The 26,191-nt window shown below is 44.0% G+C and overlaps 1 protein-coding gene and 1 long non-coding RNA gene across 8 annotated transcripts in view; one reads left to right on the top strand and one right to left on the bottom strand.

The window, feature by feature from the left end:
* The window catches only part of LOC138178579 (uncharacterized), a 115,304-nt gene that overhangs the window by 56,191 nt on the left and 32,922 nt on the right, over positions 1–26,191 (top strand). The window lies entirely within an intron of this gene.
* LOC138178653 (uncharacterized) overlaps positions 18,110–26,191 on the bottom strand; it is a 33,227-nt gene continuing 25,145 nt past the window's right edge. Inside the window, exons 3-8 of one of the 7 annotated variants that reach the window (XR_011172767.1) lie at positions 23,516–25,076; positions 23,333–23,459; positions 19,219–19,757; positions 18,947–19,143; positions 18,622–18,786; positions 18,112–18,529 (exon numbers count right to left, since the gene is read on the bottom strand). This is a non-coding gene — a long non-coding RNA (uncharacterized LOC138178653). Of the gene's footprint in view, positions 18,543–18,621; positions 18,787–18,855; positions 19,144–19,214; positions 19,758–23,332; positions 25,077–26,191 lie in introns of all 7 variants that reach the window. The other 6 variants (XR_011172772.1, XR_011172765.1, XR_011172766.1 and 3 more) reach the window with 6 other exon arrangements.

The raw sequence follows: 26,191 nt of genomic DNA, 5'->3' as shown, positions 1-26,191 counted from the left end.
ACAAATTTTTATATTACGATCTCTATATACATCAAGCGATAAAATTTACGAAAACTTGGAAATTATTAAAACCGTCGAAACAATTCTATTCGAGCAACCGCAAAACGCTAAAACCAATACGTCCAAACATCAAACTTATGTAAAATGAATCAGTCAGCTCCAACGAACACTCGACCAGTTCTCGTCGCGACGATTACGCGAGGTAATATCCGTCATATGTCGAAGTGGTCGCGGCAGTGGAGGTTTAGTGAAATTCTTAGACGACAGCTATTTGCGAGGATTACTCTTCCATGATTCATGAGCGCCGAACGTGAGAAATGTCCGTCGTTCTTATCCAGCGCGCCATTTCTCGCGCCTGTGCTTTTTCTTCCGTGCCACCCTCGTGCCTTCCTCGCGCTCGACTTTACCAATCCCTTCTTCACCAACCGTCTGCTCGCGTTATCCTCAATTTACAGCGAGAATCGCGATTCTTGTCGCTTAGCACCGGTCTGGCATTAGTTCACGGAGTCTTTATCCCTTCGTGCAACCAAGCACGTCAATTCAACGGCGGTTCCAGGCTTATTATTTATTTTCCTCCCGTTTACGAACAGCTCTTTTTCGAGCTTCGAGCTGGAGCTCCATGGTTTTATGACCTCGCTGTAATGGGATTATCGGATAATCCGGTAAGCCGTTTGGACGTACCGTCCTTTGGAATATTCCAGCCTTCAGAGACGAGGGTCCATGCGTCTTGTTCCATTCGCATCCTCTCCTTCTCTTCATTCACCACCCCCGTAGCTGCTGCTCTCCTCGTTTTTCGGTGAAACTGTTTGTCCTGTGTACACACGGATTTATGTACATACGCGTGGCTCGATTTAAACAGCCAACGGAGAATTGCGCTGTTTATGGCCAAAAAGATATATAGGATTATCGAGACATTTCGATATGACATGGATCAAATCAACACGAGGTGTTGGTCGAAAATTTACTGAAATTGTTACGTAATTATTTATTAACAGGTAGAGATTGCTCGCAGAATTTAGGTACATAACGATATACAAAAAGTTGAAACGAAACCAAGTTCCACACGCTGCCAATCGGTACACAGTTTAAAACAAGCCGTGTACGAACGATCGTGAGAGAGGTGGCTTATCGTCAGTGAGTAGCAGTAAATCATCGGTCGGCGAAGTGTGTCGGGGCGCCGATCGCGCGGGAAATCGAGCCGGGATAGAAATCTGCACGCGTAAATAATCGATCTCGATTTCGGGATCGTGGAAACGCTAACAATTGGCCGTGCTGGTTGCGGCGACGTATCACGCATGAGTAACGTTGGCCCGTTCGCCAGTTCGTGCGACTCGTATTTACAAGCAACATAAATAAATGGAAATTGCTAACCGTTGTAATGCTCGGGGACGGTCGCATTCCTCGTTCGATCTGACCGTCGCTTTAATTATACTTCGCCAAACTATATGCCACGAGAGGGAGAGAGAGGGAGAGAGGGAGAAAGAGAGACAGTCGAGGATAGACAAAGCGAACGAAACGCGTTCGTGTGTAAGCGCTGCAGAACGCGAGGCTGGGACGAAACTGTCGACGTATCGGTCGTCGAATCGACGGGAAATACTCGATAAATTGCCCTCGGAAAAGTATTACTTCAAAATAAATGTTACAGGCTAATATCGGCCTGGAACGGGACGCAACGTGGCCCCGGTAAAATTGAAAAGATATTACGGCCGCGCGCTTTTACAGCGACGTTTCAAATTGAAACGTCATGTTTTACTATCGCCAGTCTGCAGCAATAATAAATATTCCGTATGAGCGTTGCGCGAGCTCCCACCCCCCTTGTCCAGCTCTTACTTTCTCCCGCGCTCTCGTACACATGCATACCGCGTGTTCGCCGGATTTTTTTTACGACAAATCCATGAATGTTTAATCGGCTTACCGATCGTGATCGACGAACCTCTCTGCGAACTGTACCTGTGTCGCCTCGACTTCCGTTGGGGTGGATCGGTTTTTTTGTTGTTTATGCCCTGAGGATCATGCTCGATCTGCGTACGTTCGACGCACGACAGCTTTATGGGGTGAGGTGATTTTTTTTATTTAGTTACATAAAATTTTTCATAGGGTGAAGTATATAAAGGGAAATTATCCTTATGTACCTTTATTCGTAGACTTACGAATAGGAAGAATTCTATAGACAGTATCGACCTTCGATTCTTAATACCCTTGTGGAACCAGCTACGAAAATCCCTTTAAATTTTCTTTCGACAAATATCGCATCGATGTAAAAAGTACTAAACGGATCATGGATATATACTAATAGACGTTATACATCGAGAATTACGAGATCGTAGAACCCATCGGACGAAATGCTACGATCTTGATACCTCCACCTACCACCGTTCTGCTCGACTCGACATCGTAATCACGGTGAAAAATACCGTTTCCCTTTATCGACACCTGGAACGAGCAGCCGTAGTACGGGCGAATATGTCCTCATTACCAGGGCAAACGTTTCGAGACCGGTGACTCTGTCGTTCTCACTTGAGAGAATCGGTTCGCAGGTAGCCGAATGACACCGAAATAACGTAGTTAACGACATCATCTGACAGGCTCCATCGGGTGCACTTAAGAGAGCCACTCTGTGCTGTCGAAATCATTGTTACGGGAAGTGCCCGCCCCGTAACGACACGAGTCACAACTTAAATGATATCGTGCAGTCGCGTCAGTCTCTGCATTCAACCATATATGTATATGTTTACGTGTGCTACACGTGACCTCTGTGTGTGTGAGTGTGTGTGTCGTTATCGTCGTCATTACGGCCATTATCGCGAGAGCGACGTGGATACACCCCTACGAGCGTTCGACCATCAGGCTTCGTTTCGACGATGAAAATCGCGTTATATCGCACCCTTTATTAGCCAATCGAGCCATCATTCGCATCTAGACGAATTACGTCGCGCGTGATCTATGTGATTCTATTTTTATGATGAATCAATTCGGCCTGGAAAAGTTGGAAATTTGACCTTTGGAACAAATCCACGTATACACTTTAGAGAAGTAGTTACCGTGGCAGATTGTACGAGTTGGTAACGATCGCGGGGTAGAAAAGAGTAAAATTGTGTCAGGTTTTCTGTGTTCCTGAATATCTTCATTGCCAAGTAAGGTTTCTTTAAGTCAAAAGGCGCCTGAAGTTCCGAGCGACGTTTAAAAGTTTGTTGCAAAGTAGATAGCCGCTTTCGTGATGAAAATGTGTCACGATTTTGGTGAATCGAATTATATGCAAACCGTTGCAAATTTTATTTAATCCTCTGCTTATCACTTCACAAAAGAACTTTATTTTTTGCATCGCTGTCATTCACATTTGCTTTTGGCGAGTGACGCGTTATCTTGACAAACTCTGTGTCAATATGTTCAACTTCGTAGTCGCGTGTTCTGTATTTCGCGTTTCTGTATTTTCGAAATAGTATTCAGTATTATTATATTATATAGTATATTATGTTATATAACAGTATAAGAGTATTAATTAACGTGACAGATATATAAATGCATCTATAAAATCATAGCATTGTTGCGCTGGTAAAATATGATTTTATTCGCTCAAAGCGTGTTTCAGTGAAAGGGATCAGACATCTATCGAAAGTCATTTAAACGCGTGTGTATCAAACGACACTGTAATATGTTTAATGGCAATACACGTAGAAATATAAAAATACGTCGCGACGAGCTTCAAAGAACGCGTCGTTAATGCGGACGGAACGTTTCTCTGAGACACAAGGCTGTTATGAGACCTTTGATTCACGGTGTCTCGCATTAATCACATGCAGAAGCCGTTTTCCATTCATGCTTGACCCGTGATATGCGTGGCTGCGTCAGGAATGACTGTCCTTATTATTTCGAAGGTTTTATTCATCGCCGTTTACTGGACTTTGCGTTCGAACCATCGCATGAATGAAAAAGATTCCGCAATGTGTTGCACAGACGTTGTGTCTTTTTTTATCTTCGTCTTCGTGACTAAAGAAGAAATCGACGCGTCGCGTAAGCTTTTGTAAGGATCGCAAGTGTGTTTGGAGGAAGTCCGTAGATTCAGGAAAACTCCTTTGTAATGTACTTTATTATTCTACTTGCGAGACAGACAAGAATTCTTGTGAAACGTATTCTACTTAAAAGGAAGCTATAGGTATATTCCTCTATCTTCAAAGATGCATACGTCAAATCGACTGAATTATCATAACGAATCTTCATTATAGTATTGTATTCGTGAAATAGCAGAAAAGCGTTGTGCAACGGGTTCTGCTTGAAGGAAAAATTTTCACATATATCTTTTTACTAAACCATCTCATCTTCCAATCCTTTTACCATCCAAATGAATTGAGTCACCATAACGAATCTTCGTCATAACATTCTATTCGTGAAATGAATAAAAATTTCTGTACAACACAATCTATTTTAAAATAAAAAGAAAATATACTCGTTTCCGTTTTCCAATTTCTACTATCTCCAAACGTGTACGTCAAATTGGTGATCGCAGCGAATAAACCTGTTAACCTGCATAGGAGTAGAGATCGGGCAGAAACATCTCGCTGTTCTAGACGGAAAATTTTCTAGGAAGCCGGAGAACCGGCCGACGGGACAAAAGCGGTCGGCTTTCCGCGTCGCGAGGTCGCAGATAAATTTCCGGCGGTCCGCTGGCAGGGTATTAACGACGACGGGTTAGCCGGGGGTCGTCAGTCGTCGCGACTTGCCACCCGCTTAGGCTCTCAGCGCGTACCGGAAGTTTTGGTATACACGAGCCGTTCACGAGACGACGCGACGGGAGGAGCTTCACAGAAGCTTTCGCGGTTTGCCTGCTGACTCTGCCGCACGTCTTATCCGCACGGCAATCCAAACTTTGCTAAGTCAATAGAGGCGGTCCTCGGGTCGGGATGAGAGGTTTCCTCGTCGTGCTCTTCGATTAGTTTCGTTCCAGAGTCCCGTTACTCTCCCAGAGTCCGAACTTTCGAGTCGTCACGGTCGAGTGGTTTGTCTTTCTTTGACTTCGTTTCTACCCTTACCCTCTTTTATCTACAGTTTCTTTCGCGTCCCCGTTTCTTCGGGGACGAAATAAGTGCTCGTGGTTTTGCTCGGTGTCCGTGTGGCGAAGCTTCGTCGTTGTTATTAGTTTCTCGAACACACGTGACTCCCTCGTTTCGATTAGGATGGGTGGCCTGACCGAGTCGAGGAATTTTTGTTGGGTGTATGACACGCGGGTAAAGAAAGCTTTATTAGCAGTCTTCGTATATGAGATCACAGAAGGAAAATATGAGAAGTAGGAGGATAAGAATCGATAAAAGCATGTAGCGCAACATGAAACGGAGGACGAAGGAATGGATTGTTAGGATAATCAAACGTCCGGATAATTAAACTGTGTAACGCGGTCGAAAGACTTCGAAATAAGAAGATCGTCGCAGCGAAACAGGTTCTCTTTGCAGATTCACTTAATCAATAAACGCTCGCAGTTACGATTGAAATGCGGCAATAAAAATTTCACCGATCTAGTGGCTTAATCAGGTGGTGGAAAAAGAAGCGGCGTTTTGACCGAGGGAGATCGTAATTCCCGGACAGCAAATATTAACGAAGGTAAATGAATCGAGAGGAAACGGAGGCGCCAGAGAGATGTACGACCGCCGGGGAGAGAAAAAGGGAATCGGCTCGGCCGATCAATCGAATTATTCTCGTTGGAAAAAGGCGTAATTATATAAGAGTGGTCCGAGGCTAAATCGCCAGAGACAAAGGAACCACCTTTCCGCCGCTTTCTTTTCCTTCCACGGTCGATGATTAAAGGCGTGTATCTGACAGCGAGATGCGCGCGAGGAATAAAGGAATGATGAAGACGTTCGCCTCCCTGAAAGGAAAGCGAACACAGGGAACGTGGTCGAGGATCTTACGGGATTTTGCATAGTCAACTGTAGGATTAATATCGGAAATGTAATAATGAAAATGAAAGAGAAGAACACAGAGAGAAGGGAAAGGCAAAAGGGAGAAATAGATAGGGGATGAAAAAGGGAAGATGCGTGTACCGTCTTTTTCGCGACACCTATCTCGTCGAGGGGTGGGCGTGACGCGAGATAAATGTCTTCCAGTTGTTCGTCTTCTTTCATTCCGACGCTTCTCGCTCATTAACGTCTCGTTTCGGTTTAACGACCTCGCCAGGCATCTCCTTCTGGTGTACAGTTATCATCATTGCGATGTTTGTCTTCCTCACTAACCAATGTCCCCACAACTGAATTCTTAGGGTTCCTTCCGTAGTCGGATTTTGGTTCGTGGGATGCCGAGTACTCGGTAATCGAAGAGTAATGGGCTAATTAAACTTTCCTCCGGGAAGAATCTGTCCATCTCTCCGTCATCGATCTTGCGTTTTTGCAGATTATGCGATTAGCGGACTTTGTATATCAAACACGGTGCAACATGTGTATTATAACTTTTTATAGACACGCAGGTTTCTTGTCAGATTACTGGTTTAACAAGCGAAGCATTGCTGGAATTAACCAGACTCACAGGTCTTCCGATGTCTGATCGAATTGGACGATATCAAGTACAGTGAAGCTCGATGTAGAACAGAAGACGCTACACTCGTGGGAGTTGATACCAGCGTTTCTCAAGTCGCGTTAGTCGATACGAACGATTCCGTATCCGGCGAATCCAATATAGTAGATATCGAGCTTGGAAGGAACTATGTAGGTAGTACAGGACTCGTGGAATCCAATGTGAACAATTTTCTGAATCGCAAGATATGACATGAGATGACTTTGGAATGCTTTAGGCTGATATGGATAGTATAATATTCACGAGTATTATATCATAGATATACATGAGCCTGGACTCGTACAATCCACTGTTATGAATTCCAAAGTCACTAAGGATTAAAAGTCGATGTGAGTCGTCAAGATCTTAGAAAGTTTGAGATCTTTAAGACGTTCATCGAATACCGAATCCTCTTGAATGTTAACGAAAATGATTTTTATTCTTTTATACTATCTTTAGGAGCTCTCATAATGATCGCACAACTGTATATCACAATTCCTGCGTAATATTTTTCTTTTCCTCCTGTATATAAACCTAACAAATTGGTTTCCAATTATTATTCACATCCATCCAACCTACAGTCGTTCGATTTTCCGTAGGAAGAGATTTGCAATCGCCCGCGGAGACATTGTCGCTTTTGAACGTGCAGTACCATCGAAAGGAAATAAAACACACTCGTTAGTACGTCAAATCGTTTTTGCAGCGACCTGGTTAGCTGGCTTGGTAGTACAGTCAGTGTTTAATCGTATATAATTAAGCCGCGTTTCGCGTTCTTTCACGCAACAGGCTGGCCACGCGTATACGACAACATGCAACCTCATTACAATACCAAAAATGGCTCGTATTTGGTATTCGGGCAAATGGCAATCAGGAACGACGGCGAATCAGTGGCCCGATTGAAAAGCGCTTGACGATTTAACCGTTAATTCGTCCAATTCGACGGTAGATTCGGCGGTCCGATATCCATCATTACGGGGTGCATCGATAAAAATTACGTTTAATGGCCGGCACCAGGACGGATTGACATCATTTGCCTCGATTCCGTTAATAGAGGTTCGCACGTCCGTGAATTCGATCGCATTCGAGTACACTCGGCTTCATTTCGACAACGAGGCTCCGTTTTGCCCCTCTCTCTCCCTAGCCCTCTATCTTTTTTCATTCTGTTAGTCCCTATGTCGCGTTCAAAAAAGAGAAAACAAGTGGGAAAATTGCTTTCGCCTTGTGACGCTGGCGTTGGAAAAAAACATTGACGCGAGATCTGCCCGAGCGATTAAATAGTGTCCATGCAGCGTCCACTTGACGATTGGCTGGACGAAAAGCAGCGAACTTTGTACGTTTAGCGAATCTTAGGTCATTACAACATGCTATATTTATCCAATTTTTGATAGGAACGTTGTTAGGCAAGTCGATCAATTTGTCTTCCGAATGACTCATACCATAGAACAATAATCGAATCAAAATTACAATACAGACAAAAGATATAGCTCGTAAGTTAGCTCCTAGATGGAATCGTTGTAAATGGCGAAGCAACAATCAAATATTTTTTTACAAAGAATCCATCACGTTTCCCTTACATCTTCCGCACGATTAAGGACGAGTCAATAAGAAAAATTGGAAAATCGTACGTTGAGGGGGAGGAACAGAAGCTATGTATAGATTTACATCATAGCTATTCCGCTTCGGTTCGCGTTACACCATGAAGCTTTATGGTCGTTCTGTTACTCCCATAGCTTCGACCGCGACGATTTGTCGATAATGCGAGCGGGGAAATCGCATATTCTACAGGGAATAGCGGATCATTACCCGAATCACAGACGAGGTACAGAATAGACATCACATGCAATGCTTTTTCATGTTCTATGTTTTGGGGGACGTCTTGACGATAACCCTTTTATCATTTTCGTGTCACATGCAATGTTATCGATTCAATACGATACTGGTTCGTATCCCGCATACACAACCACTTTTAAAAACCTCAACGATCGTGCGCTATATGACCTTTCGTTCTCCTTAAAAATATGATAAAGCAGTTCTTGCGGGAAGCATGTATCTACCTAAAGGAGAAACATTATACGAGTAAAATGTTTTTCTACCGGATGAAGGCGCACAGGAGTGGGTTCTTGTTTCTAAAATCGTGAAAAAATAATCCAGGTAAAAGGTGCACGGTAGTAAAAGACCCGCTACACCTTTGAAATGTTTTTCTTCCGTATGGTAACATATGGACTCCACTTCAAGCTCACCTTGCATTTTCCATTTCTTGCTTCCTTCAGCACGACATAAACTTCGCGGCTACACCTACCCATTCTCCAAACCTGCAAAAATACTTCACCATACACGGAGAAACACTTCAGCGACAGCTGTGAGCATTATTGTCAAACACGGGGAAATTTGCTCGTCGCAGAGACGTCCCCCCAAACAAAACGCCTCTTTGAAAGTTCAAAAAATACCTTAATCAAACACCGGTTCGAAAGCCTACCCTAACTTTAGATTCTAGTGGATCTCCCACGGGAAACGGGCACAAAGGAACGTTCAGGCTGAAAAGAGGAGACAACAATGATCGTAGCGTACTCGAAAGTGGCGCTCGTGGATGCTCGCGGAGCGAGTGACCCTAACCGGTCGCCTCCATTCCGTCAGACAATAGCGGAACGTTTGGAATTCGAATTTGTCGCAAATGCTGGTTCCATTGCAGTCGGCGCAGCGTGCAGCGCGCCGCTAATACGACGGCAGTCGCGTTTTTCACGCCGGCTGGCCATTCTGCAAAGGCTCGCGATGTCATGGTCTCGCGATATTCGTTTCGTAAACCGTACGATCCGTAGTCCGACCCGGCGTCACTCTCGTCTCCCCTGTCAGTCGGTGTTTTTTGTCCGTTTTCACGCGAGAACGAATGTATTTTTCGATTCTTCGCGGACCGTGGCACGCGACGAGCTTTGTGCGTGACTTCGTTAAAGCGAAACGATTTTACCGACCGGGAACGACAGTTTCATCCGCGCATTGGTTGATTTTTTCACTAGACCCTGCTACGTTTCGGTGTCGAGTGACTGCTACGGGCAACGTACGTACGTACGTATTGTAAAACGTTTCTTTTACCAAAGGAAGAGGTAGAGTATTTTGTAGGATCGATGAAACTTTGTTTATATTAGAAGGTATTGAGAAATTTCCTTGATACTTGTTTAATAAATTAAACAATCCAAACAGAAAGAGACGCGCTAGTAAATAAAAGGGAACGGACGTATTCTAACGGAAGAAATCTCTTTCTATGATTTAATAGAATAACAGAGAGTCTCCGAAAGACACTTAGAATATCTTGATACTTGCTTTACCATGATCAAACGGATCACTTTCCCGCGCGTTTTACGCAATAATTACTTCACAACGTCGTCCATGAGGGCTTCAGCAGAGGTAGGAGGGTTGAAGCGTGCCGCTGAAAGGAAGGCAGGTCGTTTCTTTGGTGCCACGGCATCGGTGTTTGTAAGGTTGATGCTGAAAGCGAACCACCGTCCGGGAAGCCTCTCCTCTGGGTATTTTTCTTCGGCGTTGAAGACGTTTGCAAAACATGCTGCGCTAGAGAAGGAAAACGAGCACGGAGTGGATAGACCAGCGCGGACTTCTGGGCGAAACGGGATAGAAAAGAAGGCCGAGGAAATAATTTATTCTAGCGTTCGCGTTCGACTCGGTCGCGAGGCGTTGTCGTAGCCGATCTTAAATGAAAATGATTTCCCAGGGGAAGAAAAACCTGGGAAGGGCTATGTAACGACGCCATCGGCGGGAAAACGAGGAGGAAAGGGAGAAAGGCGTCTTAGGCTAACTCTCCGTCCCAGTGCCAAGAAAAAGACAGCGGCATCCACTTTGCTCGTCCTCGAAGATACCAACGGAATATAAATTCCCGCGAATTAATGTTATTCTTCTTGGCTGCGGTCGTCCGTCGTACTGCAGCGCCTGGAACAAGGATTACGGGCCACTTCGGGTTGCTTTCGAATTCGTTTCCTTCGATCGACCGGCCAACCAGTGTTTACGTCTGCGCATACATTTTCCCTCACCCCGGAGAACCGGTTAACGACGATTCGAGAACGATTCGAAACATCGGCGAGTGCGGATATTTAAATGTCGGTTCGCGCTGTCGGTTGGGAATTCCTGGTGTTTCAAATGTAAATAAAGAGGGAGATCGAGAAACTTGCGCGGGGCGACTGTTTGTCTTTGCTAATGCGGAGTAGACGTTCTGTTTTCTAACCTCGCTATTCGGTAGCGTAGATCAATGTTTTCGATGGATAGAACGATTTACAGTCTGGAATCTATAATATGATTTGTGTCATCGCACGATTAATCTCGCCATGTCCTTTGCATCGTTCTTAATTCGATTATTTCTTTGCATCGTTAAAAAACTTCCTCAAGCTTGAAGGAAATATTGTACGAGAGAATCGTTTTTGATCTGTACAATATTTCGTTTCAATTTTATGTCAGAGTTTTCCCTAAAACGAAGATAGTCGAATTCCGTTTCATCGTACTCCGCATTCTCTTTCTTTCTTCCAATTCTTACCTCTATCCTAAACTCTGCTAATCATCGTTAAAAAAGTTTGTACAGTTTTAATTTCAATTTAAAGCAAGACGAGATCCCGGCTGTTTGAGAGCGTGCACTCGCGACCTCTCCGTCGTGGCATCAGAATACGTATTACGGAGGTGTTCACGAGGCCAAGGGACGAAAGTTTCATCGGGGGAGGAGAGGTCGGTTCGTCGAGTTTCGCGACGGCACTCGAGTACCGGAAAGCGTCCTCCAGCGAGGCAGCAGCGCGAAAATTCAGCCTGATTCGTCTCTGCCAGGGCGAAAGGAGCAAGAGGGCGAACGAAGGACGGGGCGCCGCCTCTCGGGGCCTATTTGTAAATCAGTTCCCGGTTGCTGGATCCTGATAAACGTCCTCGTTACGCGAAAACGTGCCGGCGACGCGATTATTTAACATCGCGACGCCTGCGAGCAAGCAACCAACCAACAACCCCCTCCGAAACATTTGTCTCCCAGCCGCTTCCCTCCTCCTGGTCCTCGTTCACCCCGTCGTAGTCGTCGTTGGATGCGACGAATCCGTCGTGTCGCCTGCACTGTACGTGGCCGTATCTAAATTGCAAATATCCCGGCCGCGAGATCCTGATCGAGCAACGGGACGAGCAGCTAGCCCATCTTTGTCTTTTCTACGAAATGCTTATTTTTATTGGGAAACTAGGCGAGAAAAGGTAGAAGAGCAATGAGTGTCGATGATATTGGGGAATTGGAAATAGGCGAATGTGAAACTGTATCTAACCTATTGAGGGATGAATTTTTACTGTTTTTACGAATCAATTCACTCGTAATTATTCGAACGATACTCTGGGATAACGAACACTGTGATGTTTATTATATTTTTACTTGAATCGAATTGAAGAAATATTACAAACATTGCGATCTTTGAAATGTTCGTTTGAAGTTAGTCTTAGGATTGTTATAGAAAATAAAAGGTACTGTACTTCGAATAGTAGAGTGATAGTAAATGTCTTATCACGAAGGGTTATCAAAGCGAACAACGAAACGGAGAACAAATTCAATGACAGGGCCCGTGGCCGCGTCACGTACAAACTTTCCATTCGTCGGTGGAGCATAAAATGAGCCGCGAGATTCCGTGCTAATGCTCGTGTAATCCGTTTCGATCGTCGCGCGCTCCTTTTAATGGGAAAACTTTCCCCCCGCGCTCCGCCGGCAGATAACGCGTTCATAATTGAAATCTCGTCCGTTCGCTGGTCTTCCGGCAACGGAACAGCAACGGAAGAAAATGGAAGCAGTTCTCGTTTAATTTTTTAAAGCGTTCATACCGGTTTTTACATTCTTTTAAGCGTCGCGCGCCACCAGACGTGCCTCTTCCGTTGGAAATTGCGCGACAGCCGCGACCAGATACCTACTCGCTAAGTTGTTAAGCGAACTTTTTACACTTTCTTGCTTACGGGTGCTTGTAAGAACAAAAGAGGCGAAAGAAAGGAAAAATTGAAAAGAAGGAGGAAGAAGGAAATAGTCGTAAAAAGTTAGACGATTGAACGTTGGTTGCAGGATTTTATTCGCGCGTGGTCGATAACCCGCCGAATTTAAGTTGCACCCATATTTACCCGTCAACCGGAGAGACGCAGACGCTAAAAGTGCACCGTTCCAGAGCGGGTAGATCGATCGAAAGGGGGAGAACACCAACATTGTCGTCATCGTGGGACTCGTAATGGAGTGCTGTTGACGCGACGTTGACGACGACATTGAAGGATCGAGGAGAAATTTTCCTCCGTCCAGATCCGAACGACGTTCCTGTCGATCAAGCAATTAGGTACCGCGACTTCTCCCCGCTCTCGTCCCGTCTCGTTCTACCTCTCGCACTATCTCGATTTCTCTTACAGGAGAAGCTTTTTACCTCGCTGAAAATGCCTTTCTATCGGGTCGATGGAACTTTTATCGATATTTACGTCGGTCGCTTGATAAAATTCGTACCCCTCGCTCCGGGAATCGTCGACTAGCTTCGTTGAAAGTGCTGTGAAATTTTTCAAATAATCAGACTTTTATTTCAAGTATTTAAAATCATTCAAAAACGTTGACATCTGAAGACCATATAATCTTCGATTATTTTAAAACCGGTTCGATACGCGAAACACGTAGCAAAGTAACAAATAGTCGTTCGTGGAAATCTCACTACGCAAAGAGTCGTAACTGCGGTGGAAAACATTTGCCCGCCATCGCCCCTATAATTCTTCATTATTCCTGCGTTTTATTTACATCCTGAACGATGATCGAGTCTCGTTCGAAAATTGCCGTTCCGTCGAACATGCAATTGACAGCGGCTTGACAACGACGTTGAGGGATCGAGAATGGGCGTGACGCGATTTTTTGCACAGGGACATTAGTGACTTTGGCATTGTGACAGGGAAGGTTACTCGATTCTGGTCAAGAGTCCGTCCGCTCCCGAAAGGGTTTTCGAGAAAAATTTGATCCAGCCTTCGTCGGATGATAAACGATAGAACTTTACTTGTCCTCTTTTTTTCCACGGAGTCGCGGATGATTCAACGCGTTGCTTACGAATAATCTTTTAAAATCATAAGATCCCCAACGCTACAAATAAGAAAGAAAACTATAAGAAAAATGTTAGAGTTAAAATTAAAATTACAAATTCCGAGGATTCGTGCGGAGTTTCGATCGTTGAACCAAGGCATAATCACTGCCGGAAGGGTATAAAGGAGAACGACGAAAAGCAAAAGAGATTCACGAGCTCTGCGAGCCCTAGCCGGTAGCTGCAATTATTCGGTTCATTTAGCTCACGGTATGTCGCCTGAGTAATGCCGGTCTTGTGCAGCGGCCGCAACCAGGGATACACCAGCACCAGGAGAAGGTGTGTCACCCTTGGAAGGCTTTGTAGGGAAATTCCTGAAACGTCGCGGAAGAGTACCTGGCCGGCTCGTAGAGAACACTCGATACCATTTGAAAGCACGTAGGTAAGCATTTATCCGGAATATCCTATTTATCTTGGTGCTGAAACACGCGCCGTCCCTTATTCTGGCAATTCGGTCACGTCTTACCAGTCCAGCGTTTCGACGAAAACCTGCAATTTCGATTTCTTCCCAAAGATTTCCAGACTTCGTCCCCTTCTACTCTTTTATCCTAGTCTTCTTCGTCTGTTTCTTCGTCTCCGTCACCTTTCGTCGCTTTCCTCTCGCCATTTCTTTTACACGTTTTTTCACATAGACAAGCGTGTTTCCTCTGTTGAGAACCTAAAACTCGTATACACTCGTCCAAACGGAATGCAGCTGGCAAATAAAGGCGCAAACTACCGCTTGCGGAGCAACAGCTAAGATACAGACTGTTCCATGTGTGCAAAAATCAATCTAAGCCAACGAGCTTTGTTGCTTTTTATTTCTCCCCGCGTTTGATCGTTCCTTGCATCGCCGACGAAAACAAACGGGAAGTTATCGTAGGAATTTCACGTGTCGCTGGATATCAAAAAGGAGCGCTTTCGTTCCTCTCCAATCTGGGACTCTTTACGGAGGTTGTCGGTCGTTGCAAATTTCAGCAACATCGCTGAAGACAACTCGACGATGTAGAGACTATTTTTCCCTGGTAATCTACGATTCTGTTTTCTTGGTTAAAGCGTATTTATAGTTTTCATGGGAAAAAATGGTGCAAAAAATAGTAATAAACCGCCCGGTATAATTAGAGGAATTTGCTGGCGGCTGGAGGATAAAACGAATTGCAAGACTGGCGAAACGTTTTATGTTTAATAGCATGGCTTCTTCGACGAACGTAAAGTGTTGCTTAACATTTAAACGGAGAAGCAAGTGGCGGTTAAATAAACTTTTTTATATAGCTTGCGCTTCGAGGGTTGAAGTTAATTACCACGAAATTAGCTATTATGGTTCAATTCGTGAAAATAGATATGCCGAAAATGTACTGCAAAGAGATGTTGCAAGCACGGAGCATTAATCCTTAACACCATTATAGTTCAATCACCTTAACTACCGAATTAAATCGACACAAAAAATTCGACAGAATTTGAAATCGCTTTCATGCGCCAGGTCGTGAGCATTTCGGTCTGCTTGAAACCATGTCACTCATCCTACAGTGTCCGGCCCTCATACACAGATACTTCGGTACAACCAATTATCATGCTCAAATAGTTGTGCGAAAACTTTAAATTATTGCTATCTTTCCGCTTCGAACGTAAATTTACTTAGAAAAGGGGGACACGAAAATCTGCGAATCTGTCTACGCCGGATATATATCGAACGTTGCGGAATTGCGTGAAACCGGCTTTTAAATAGACTTCAACATCATGACGATCGTTCCGTGAAATGCACTTTCGAATTTAACGTTCCTATTGTTTCTTCTCTTTTCTCTACCAGCCGGTTTTTTTTTCGTTCCTCGTAGAGAGATCGTCATTCGGTATTGTCGATGTGAATGGCTAAATTGCACAAACAATTAATTCTTGTGGCAAGTAAATACTCGTATCCTCATCGGACGGAACGAAAACGAGCGGAGAGCCGCAATTTCAGGATTTTGCAACTGCTGCGATTAACTGAATAACTCTTGAATTTCGTGTTCGAAACGTAACGTTGCACGATGGTGGTTTCTCACCCTCCAGAACTTCCCGCGCGGCCGAGGAAATTCCACTTAATAACTGCTTCTAATCCAGATGGAGAATCGAGCATTTTACTAATGTTTGCCTTGGGTTTGCCAAAAGTTCTACTTAATGAGTTTCGTTTGTAATATCGGTGGCCAACAATATGTTCCCGAAATGTAATTTCATGTTCAAATTTAATGTCGCGACCGCCCACGTCGCTATACCCAAACACCTTAATTAACATGAATATATCTCAATTACGATTCATTCTTCTCTTAGTTACCAACAACTTCCTACTAAGTTTCCCAGTCCCTTAAGTTAATCTTGCAATGACTTCGCTACCAATATTTAACAATTTACCTTTATCTGCGCGATACCTTTTCGTTACGATCATTTCGTATGAGCGAATCTCAGTCTTCTAATACGAAGGTGCTCCTAGCTGTTGCGGCGTTATTCGATTTCGAGTTGGAAATCATTCGCGTAATCAACGTTCCACAGACAGAGAGAGATTGATATCGAGGCGCTAGTTTGGGTGGTCGCGCGCGCGGAGTGCATGACGACGTCATAAGTAAACCACTGCAACGCGCGTGCGCGCGTTGTACACAGTAATTATGTGTTAACTACCCGTTAAGCAGCACTTCGTTCTAATGACGTCATGTACGTCCTGCTAACGACGAGACGGTAATGCGCGGCCTGTGTACAATGCTTGAAAAGCCGAACATTACAAATCTCGTGAATTACCTCGGATTCTGGCGAGTTAACGCTATGCCGATCGATTATTAACTACGAGATTTGTGTATTCAACCGAGCTGGCGACGCGCTCCTTCGGTTTCAGCGATGATCGATCGATGGAATTTTCGAAGAGCGAATGTCGTTCCGTAATTTGAATACCGACGTTATTAATGGCCGCTCCGTTTCATGAATCGCGTATCATTCACAAAGAATTCGGATCTTCGTCGTTGAATCTTTTATTTAAATTTAATTTTGATCTCGTTTCATAGGGAATGAAATTTCGGAAAAATGCCAGTTCGACAAGGTTAATAAGCAACATTTTTGGCTCGGCCGCTCGGATATGGACGGTTAATTAACGTAGCTAATTGGGAATTCGCATATCCCTTTGCCATTAAATTCGCACATATTTGTGCCTGCGTTGCTTTCGGCCTTTAAACTAGATATTCCGCTGAAACGCCACTTGTCCCGCTTCATTTTTTACCTTTGCGCGCCCGCGCGTTTCTGTTTTACACTCGTTCCACGCTGTAAAAATAATTTTCATCTTGCTAATTTTTTCTTTGCACGTTGCTCCCAACGAACCTGCCAAAATCGCCACCTCTAATGTTCAACGACTGCTTCAGGCTTTTAATGAACTTCCTTTTAAATACGTTTGGCGTATTTTTACTTTTCACCGTTCCTTCAGAAGCAAATTACAGCGTTAACAATGGCGAAAGGAACGCTATTAAGAAGCGAACACACTTTTCGATAAAATTACCTCTTTTAAATATTCATTTATTCTGTGAATTTAAACTGATTCGTTATAATTTTCCCTCTCAGCGTTTCTAACAAAATTACCAACTCCCACTTCTTAACTCTCTCGCAACCCAAACCCAATTTGTAGTCTTCGAAGCAGCTCTCGAACTACAATCTACACCCCTAACTCTAGAAATCTTCATTTTCTATCGAATCCAGCCTCGACACCATGTAAGTAAATATATCCTATATATTACATATATATAACTACCTTTGTTTCTAGAAATCTTTACTTTCTATCAAAACTAGTTTTCATTCTTCCATAAATCGAAACAGCTATCTTTAACTTTACCCAAAATATGTTTTTCAAAATTCACATTTCTCAATGACATCTAAATAACACTGGATCACAACCGGCGACCATAATCGAACTTCCTGAATACAGTCGATACCTGGAACTCGCAGCATCCCCTGACCACGTAGAATGAACCAGGGGAGGAGCTAGCCACACTCTCAAGCGAACAGGGCCGTACAGCGTTAATTGATCAAATTACAGGGCTAGCATCGAAATTGCAGAGCTGTCCGGCTGGTTTTCGGATCGGTGCAAGCCGAAAGGGGGCCGATCGTGGTAACCCCTTGCCGACACTACCTTCCAGGTTCACCCTTGGCCGACCTACCTCGCTGCATCGCCGAAATCGGGGGAAGGAGGGCCACTTCAATCGGGACGATGTTCCGCGAATCCAGTCGACCGGTCAAGTGTTCATTGCCGGTTCATTCGCGCGAATTCCGCTTTTAATTAATGACTATCCATTGGCTGCCACCCCTCCATAGGTTGATGATTGATCGACCGTATCGCTGATTACCAATGAACACCAAATCCATTTCCGTTTTCTACATTGATACCCTTTGGATACTATTTCTGTCGTGTCTTGATCGATATTTGTCGTCAACTTATGTGGTCTTGGGGTTGATGTAAAGATGAGAATAGTTAGAGATCGATTCAATCGCCGACGTTTGGTTTGGTATAGTGGAGTTATAAACGGTAAGATGGAAGGATTATCCTACTTGATGTGACATATGCAAATATATGAGGAATTTTTAGGATGGTTGGAAGTTTGCTCCGTAACAGAGCGAAAAGCCTTTGAAGGAAATAGATTTAGCTTATTCGAATGTGTAATCTTGGAGTATATAATATCGCAATGAATTGTTTTAACGAATTTTCTATTTATATTTCGTTATGAGAAGATCTACAGGGAAATTGAAAACTTCGTAACGCTTTATGAGTATTAATGTTGTTTGAAACACTAGTAACACTGACCACAAAATTCACGAAACAAACTGGATGTATTATACATCTGAACGTCCGTTTCCAAATCGCTATCATTACCTTTGCATTACACGTCCTGTCGAGATGACACAGCTCCCTGCGAGTGGAAGCTTGATGAAAATGAGAGGTCAGCCCGGGTTAAGCTCGTAATTCATAGAATTATTACCGGTATCACATAACCTGACGTACCTCGAGGCATTCGCGATGCTGGATCCTTCGGCATAGTGGTCAACAACGACGAAAATTTCGCTGTATCCAACTGAGATATTACCGAGCGCATGCTCTGTGTTCACCGTAACGTCGTTTATTTCCCTCTTTGATGACTTTCTAGTCCTCGCGAGAACACCACTCGCTCTATATGAGAAAGTAGATAGATAGACTTCGTAAAAAATATTACTAAATTTTGTTAGGTATAAATGTTACCTATCGTGTGTATATGTATAATATATTGAACCGTTTACTGTGTGTTACATCATTTGTTTAAATCAAACGACAAAACAGACACTCCATTTACCGACATCACACGATCTGCTCCCAATTCCACCACTTTGCCACAATCGCAGAAAATTGCTCCATCGACAGTTCGGAGAAGAAGAGAACGCTGACAATGTAAGAACCAACCACTTGAACGATCAAACCCCATCGTCGGAGTCTTTTGCGCCAGTTTCAAAACGGTGGATCCTCCTCCTCTAGATTCTTCTCGGTCGCTATCTAAATTAAAAATACATGAGATCCAGGGACTTGCCGGTGACTTCCTTTCTACCACAGAATGTCTTAATTACCAACCGGTCTTCGTGGTCGACGGGAGGAGAACGGAAAAAATTACGAAGGAAGGAGATCCTTTTCCAACTTCTCGCCGGGGTTACGGCAGCTTTGAAAAAGCCAGCCACGCGGGCGAATTCTGCGAAGGAGACCGTTCCTCCACCGTGAAAGAGGCGGCTGCCACCGCGCCTGTTCTGCGGAAAAGCTAGCCTCCACCGGATGCAAGGGATGAAGAAGGGTATGGGTAACGGGAGGTGTTAATTAACTACTCGTCTCGCTGCCGTCAGAGACATTCGAGCAAGGGCTCGACTTAACTTCGCACTCTCCACCCTCGTACTGCCCTATCGTTGTTCGAGCAGCCGGCAGATAACGCGTCCGTGATGCACCGCTCAAGAGGACAACGGTGTTTTTAAGGGTGAGCAGCTGGCTCCTCCGGAATAAACTCGTTCAGGCTGTTGTATCGATGTACGGGTAGCACCGGAGTCCTGCTTTTAGATTATAAGTGGACTTACGGACGAAACTCGTTGCTGATTGTGGCTGAAGATGGTAAAGCGTAATGTTTCCTAAACCCAAGTTCATAAGATCGGTTCAGTGGATTGCCATGATTTAGTCATAGGTTTTGTATATGTCGCCAAATATGTAATACGTCGTATTACATATCTTTACATCATAAAGAAATGCAAATTTTTAAAAATTTCCTTACAATAGATTTTTTACTTCTGTATAAAAAGTCTTTCGGTCTCGAAGAATTAATAGAGTTTGCGTGGTCGTTAGCGGAATATTTTTCGAAATTTTTAATCGGAGGCAGGAAAAAAGTCGGTGAAACAATCGGCAGAGGATCGACAGGTAATGGTACAGGAACGACTGAATCGGTGCAACGAATTGGCGCGTCTCTCGTATTTCATCCTCGCCCGGTTAAATCGATCGTGCACCTACGAGCTCGCCGAATAATTCCTGTCGCAAGCAGAATAGGTAAACCTGGAATTTATTACGCGTCCGTTGCACCCGACTCGTGAGAACTCGGGGATCGGTATCAGACACTCTCAGACTCGCACCAATTATCTGCGAATTCAATAGGAAAATGAATATATTTTATCGGTCGGGCGAAAAAGCCTTGTCAAAAATTCCGTCTCGTTCCGTGCCGTGGGTTTCACCGCGCGATTTCAACGCGATCGGTTCTATGATACTGCTTATTGTTCCGTTTCCTGCGTACACGGGTCAGAAGAGAAATTGGGTCAGTCGATTTATTAAAAAGTTCGTTGAAAGCTGGCCTCGTTTTACGAAATTGAACGCTTCGAATTCTCGATGAAAAAGGTAATCTGAATTTTCGATTGCTAAGGCATTATCGAGAACGTTATCCGCGTGAGTTATGCCTGGCAACAACGTTTTTCTTCGCGTTGTTTTCCAAACGAAATTTCGACGGTATTCGTGTATGACAGAGCGAGGACGCGATAATTCATACAGGATATAGGGATAACCGGAGTTAAATTATTCATCGAACGAATAAATTTTCGAATCGCAATGCATACGATCGCCGGTTTTGTGAGTCGGTCGGATAACAAAGCTTTGCAAATATTACCATGTTGCCGTGATACCGTTCGCGGAGAAATTCAACGAAGACCGAATCGTACAGGCGAGCACGTAATCGACGGTATTTGCACCGGGACTTACAGTTTCGTCTCCTTTTGCTAACGAACCATTCCGTAGCTGAGTGGCCCGGCAATCCTCTCCAGAGACGAATAGAGAGAGAGGGAGAGAGAGAGACCTTAGATCCGCGTGGAAACCCGCCACCTCTGTGCCGTGGAAATCCTTTTGTTTCACTTGCTGATTAGCGATCCGTTAGACTCGTCTTACCGCGGATACGTCGTTCGCGTGATCTCGCAAATGGATTCGATAAACGAGGATCTCCCGCGCGTATTTGAGCGCGCGGACCACTTTCGTGGAGAAATTTTCAACGGATGTAACCGACCAATTTCAGTGCGTGAATGGTTCAGCGAGTACTTTTTGTTACGGGTTACTGGATTTTTGCGAAGTTTCTTATATCGGCGTGAAATTGATCTACAAATAGGATAAAGTTTGCGTCGATTCCATAGTGGGTCACGACGACCAATAATCTTGAAACGATCATCATCATCATTCGAGCAGAAAGGTATGGTCGATCTTCAACATTGTTCCACTATTATCGTTTAATTCTTGCAGCAACAGTCTTTACCTTGTTCGATTTTTCCCTGAACAGTTTTTTAACGTAACGGAATTTTTGATCGATAGTGTAACTATAAAACGATTCTACTCGGTATTTCTTACCATTCTTCGACTCAGTCATCAACCATTAAACGCGTAGCCGATTATCTATCTCCCAGAATCCTGGAGATATGCACGAAATTTTTCCCAGTCCTAGTAGACCCATAGAAAAGGAAGGGCGCACAATAAGAGAGATAGCGTAGGATGATAACAGAAGGTACACAGGAAGGGGTGTCGTTAACGATCCAATACAAAGCCACCGGCAAAGTGAATGTTACCGAGCCCCTTCCATTGGCCTTACCTAGCCGGCAAGCGTGTTGGCTCCCTTCGGGGTCCTTTCGTGAAAGGGGGGGGGGGGCAGGCAGAGGGGGAAGGACATGGGTCCGCCACCCACAATTCCGCTTGCGGGCACTGTAATTTGCTGTATGCATGCATCCAGAGATGGATAGACACGGCCGGGCAGCCGAGCAGGTCCGGGAGATCTATGGATTTATGCAAATGCAGGCAGTTAGAGTCCCGAGCAGCCTCCGCCGTTGAATAATGCGTTGATAAGATAGGAGCCCAGCGCTCATATGCCGCTACCTACCCTACCATCCGCCATTGATTTGTCACCCTTCCGCTCGCCGCCTCTCTCCACTCTGACTCCGAGTCGCTATTTCGACCGAACTTCCCTTACTTCGCGAAGGAACTCCTAACCGTTGCTTAACAACACCTCTGGCGATACTTACGTTCTTTTAATTGTTGGCAAAAAGTAAAAGGTACGAGCGTAGAGAGGAGATCCGCGTTTGTGGTTTTCCCGTTTTTGCACATTTTCGGGTTGGTTGGAAGTTTTCGTTTGTTAAGTGGAAAACTGCGCTGGTCGTTTTTTCTACGGGGGTTAGTTTTGCATCCGCGAGAGCGAGTTCACGAGCAAAGAACGAGATAATGCTTTTGGAAACGTGACCATTTATGTAGTTTGTCGTTGACGCTCCGAGTGCGCTATCGCAAAAAATCTCATTGACTCTCTCTCTCTCTCTCTCTCTCTCTCTCTCTCTCTTTTCCTCTCTCAAGCAGCGACGTTTGTACGAAAAATAAATATCGTCCTAGAACGATTATGACGGATCTCTAAAGCCGTCCGTCTCCTCCGCTTTTTCCCTGGAAGCAGCGCGTTACAAAAGGCTCCTACGGCGGGTGAAGGATTAAAGCATTGAACATTGCATTTCCATTACAAATCGGATTCCGCCGGGATGGGGGTGGCTGGGCTGAGATAGGGTCGAAAAACAATAACAACGATAAACAGTCGAACATCGCGCGATCCGCTTTTCCCTTCTCGTTCCATCGGGCTGCACGACGCGATCGGTATCACGTCACGGACGGCAAACATTGCTATGGGATTACGTTCTCGAGCCCCGTGGATCGAGTCACGCTTTCCTCTACCTCGACCATTGAAGTTACCCAGCCCCTGTGACCTTGAATACTAACTTCCGTGTTACAAAGTACGATTCGATCTTCGTGCTATACAGAAACTATCGATTCTCTTACGCTTGACGATTAAGTTGCGGACAGTGTAAATTTGTATGACTATATTTTATCGTTGTATTTTTATCACGATTATCAATTTCTATCAATTTTATTTTCACCGATCATCATTTTGTTTTATCGTAAACGATAATCTTGAAACATATTACCAATTGAAATTGTTCCATTATTATCGATGTAAGCAAACATTTGCAGCCGTGAACTTCCCATGACACGTGTTACATGTCGCGGTTCTGGATTAAATTAAGATGTTGAATAGCGGTAAACTACCGGAGTAGAATTGAAACAAGGATGGCACGCGAAGCAAGGTGGTCGATGTTTATTCAGTCGCTTGTTACCTCCCTCGAATATTGCAGCTTTAAAGTGTGCAGTTACGCACCAAGTGTTTATAACCGGGAGAGCCGGCGTGACAGTTCATGATACGAGCGGAACTGGCGGCAATGCGACAGAGGACGTGACGTGTGCTAACATTGACCGTGTCTTCCTTCCAAATGGCCAGGTTTCCTCTGAAAATGGCGTTATCTAGATGCTCGTGCGAGCGTGTTTGTATTCTGTCACTTACCGTATCTCTGGCGGCTGACATTGGGAGCCAGGTTAAATACAATGCGTCCATTAGACGAGTTTTATCTACCTTTAATTCTTATTCTTATAATTTCAACGAAGTGGAGGAGAAGACACTAACGTGTGGTTTGTTAATTTATCCACCTTCGAAGTTCGTCACTCAAAAGATTAGATATCAATAGCGCATGATAGTGATCTGTAGATTATATAGAATGGATAAAATTAAATCATTGATAATCGGTTTCTGGAGTATTCTATCTACAATTTCAAATTAATTCTATCTGAAAAACTTTTCATTTTTCGATTCTCGAGGCCGATATAAAAGCAGATGATTTCGTTATCGTCTCGTTTCGCTTCTTATGCGCAATCGAGTATATTCGAGATGTCAGTAACGCTTCTCGTATCCGCGTGAACGGGTTCAGATTGTACTTGATCTCGATTAAAATCGCAATGGGAACAAATTGCAAATCGAACGCGGCAATTGCTTCATTACATTGCGCCCTGGTAACGGGCTCCTGATTCATAAATAAAAACGATACCGATCGGCCGACAGCGTTCGCAATCAATTGCCGCGAAAGGGAACGGACAGGTCCACGGTATCGGTCACATAAACCAGTCTTATAACCATTTAATCGTAATTTTACGCGATTCCACTCTCGTTCCATTACATGAGTCGCGTTTGGTCGCAATTACTGCCATTCGTTACCGTTTACTGTAAAAGGAAAATGATCTAGAATAAGTAGAGTAAAGTGAACGTGGATATCTATCATCGAGATCGGTTAAAAATGTTATCACTATATTTCGATAATCGTATTTCGTTATAGTACTAACGAAATTTCAAAAATTCTCGTACAATTCACATAATACATTCACAAAAATTTTCCGTATAATTTTTCGTGTACTCCATACATTTACAATAATGTCGTTAGAGAATTTCGTTGAATTAAATACTCAATATATATTATACACGATAAAGCAAGTGTTATAAAATGGGGAGAAGTGATACAATCGTCGCAAGGGTCGTTGAGGCGAAAGTCAGCAGCGGCCACCGAACGACCCTCGCGTATTTAGCAATAAATCAAACCCGCCTCGTGCCGTGTTAGATAAAAACGCGGGGGATAACGAGCCAGGTTGGCTGTAAACGTGGCGGAAATCGAATGGGAGTTGAAATTTCCGGTGCTCCCCGTACGATTTCAGACGGAGGTCTCGTTTTATTTCTTCCGCGGAATCCGGCAGCAACCTCTCCAGTCGAAGCTAAACGCTCGAAAGCGGTTCGAAACGTGCGTGATATCGCCATCGTGACCGAGCCTCCATTTCCGAAAACCTATAGAGAGGTCCCTTCACCTTGACGATCGCGGCAGCCCGGCAAGAAAAACGAGACGCCACTCGAACCTCGTCGCTATCCAGTATTTGCCACTTAGCCTAACCCCTTTTACCCAACCGACGAACGGTCCTGTTGAAACACTAGACGGCGCCGCTCTTCTTCGTCTGCCACGTCACGATCGACACTTATCAGACCGTACCAAGTGTCACGCATCGATTTTTAATGGATCTTCATGTATCTATGGGGAAAAAACTGATGTTCGTATCAAGTCGAACTGTTTTTATAAGTATCGCATAATTTATGAGGTAATTATATAGCATGTATATACTAGTTTCATGTTAATGGTGTTAAGAAATTCATCTTTGAAGGGTGAATGGAAGAATCGGTTTTGGGTTATACCGAAGAAATAGAAAAGTCGATCTGCAAAAATTGAAGGTTTTAATCATCATTGTGCTGATTTTAAAATTGTTTGAGGAAGATATCCTCAAATGTTGGTATCAACATGGGAGTAGTATCTCGATTTATATTCATCGAATACTAGATGACAGTTGTTCCATCCCAAAGCCACATTTTCACCATTAACTACCCATCAAAAAGTCAGTTATACCTAATATAAAACGAACTTTCCCAATCACTCTTTCCTGTACATAACGATGTCAATGGTGTTGCGAGATTTCTCAGGCGTTTCCCTCACGTCGCAACAACGAAGTCACGATTCACGATGGGAGCTTTTACGAGCTTAGCCAGGAAACCTGGGGGAAACGGCGGGTACGAGAACGTTAAGACGACACCGTGGTCGCATCAACAGAAACGGCTTATTCTTTTCGCCGGCACGACCATAAAGGACGTTCGCTGGGACGAAGTTAGCACGATATAACAGTGCACATGGACGGACACGTAGCGGCAACGTTTATTCCGCTTTACGTTTACACCGTGCCTCCGGGAGATGGCTTATGAACTCTGCGCTACGCGTTTTACTTTTTCTCCTGGAACGAGGGGAAATAACAGTGACTACGTTCGGACAGCCAACCAAAACGGGCTTAATGTAGAGAATTATAAAGTCCTGGAATTTTTCCTTCTTCTCTCGTTTCCTCTGCCTTCCGATTTGATCTTAGAACTTGCTGAAACGTTAGTGACTAGACTATTGATGTTTATGCATTTGTAGAAAATGTTAACATGCAGAAATTCGCAGAAAAGAAATATATATAAATATATATAAAATTTCCAAAGTAAAGATCAACGTATTATAACGTTTTTCATTGGACAAAATAAATAAAATTTGAAATTGGATAAAAATGAGGACGAATTGAATATTTCTCTTTATCATCAAGTGGTTTTGATGATTATACGCAA

This window comes from Bombus flavifrons, chromosome 1, assembly GCF_040668555.2.
Source record: "Bombus flavifrons isolate JBK064 chromosome 1, iyBomFlav1_principal, whole genome shotgun sequence".
NCBI lineage: Eukaryota > Metazoa > Arthropoda > Insecta > Hymenoptera > Apidae > Bombus > Bombus flavifrons.
This window is presented reverse-complemented; position numbering and strand designations above follow the sequence as displayed.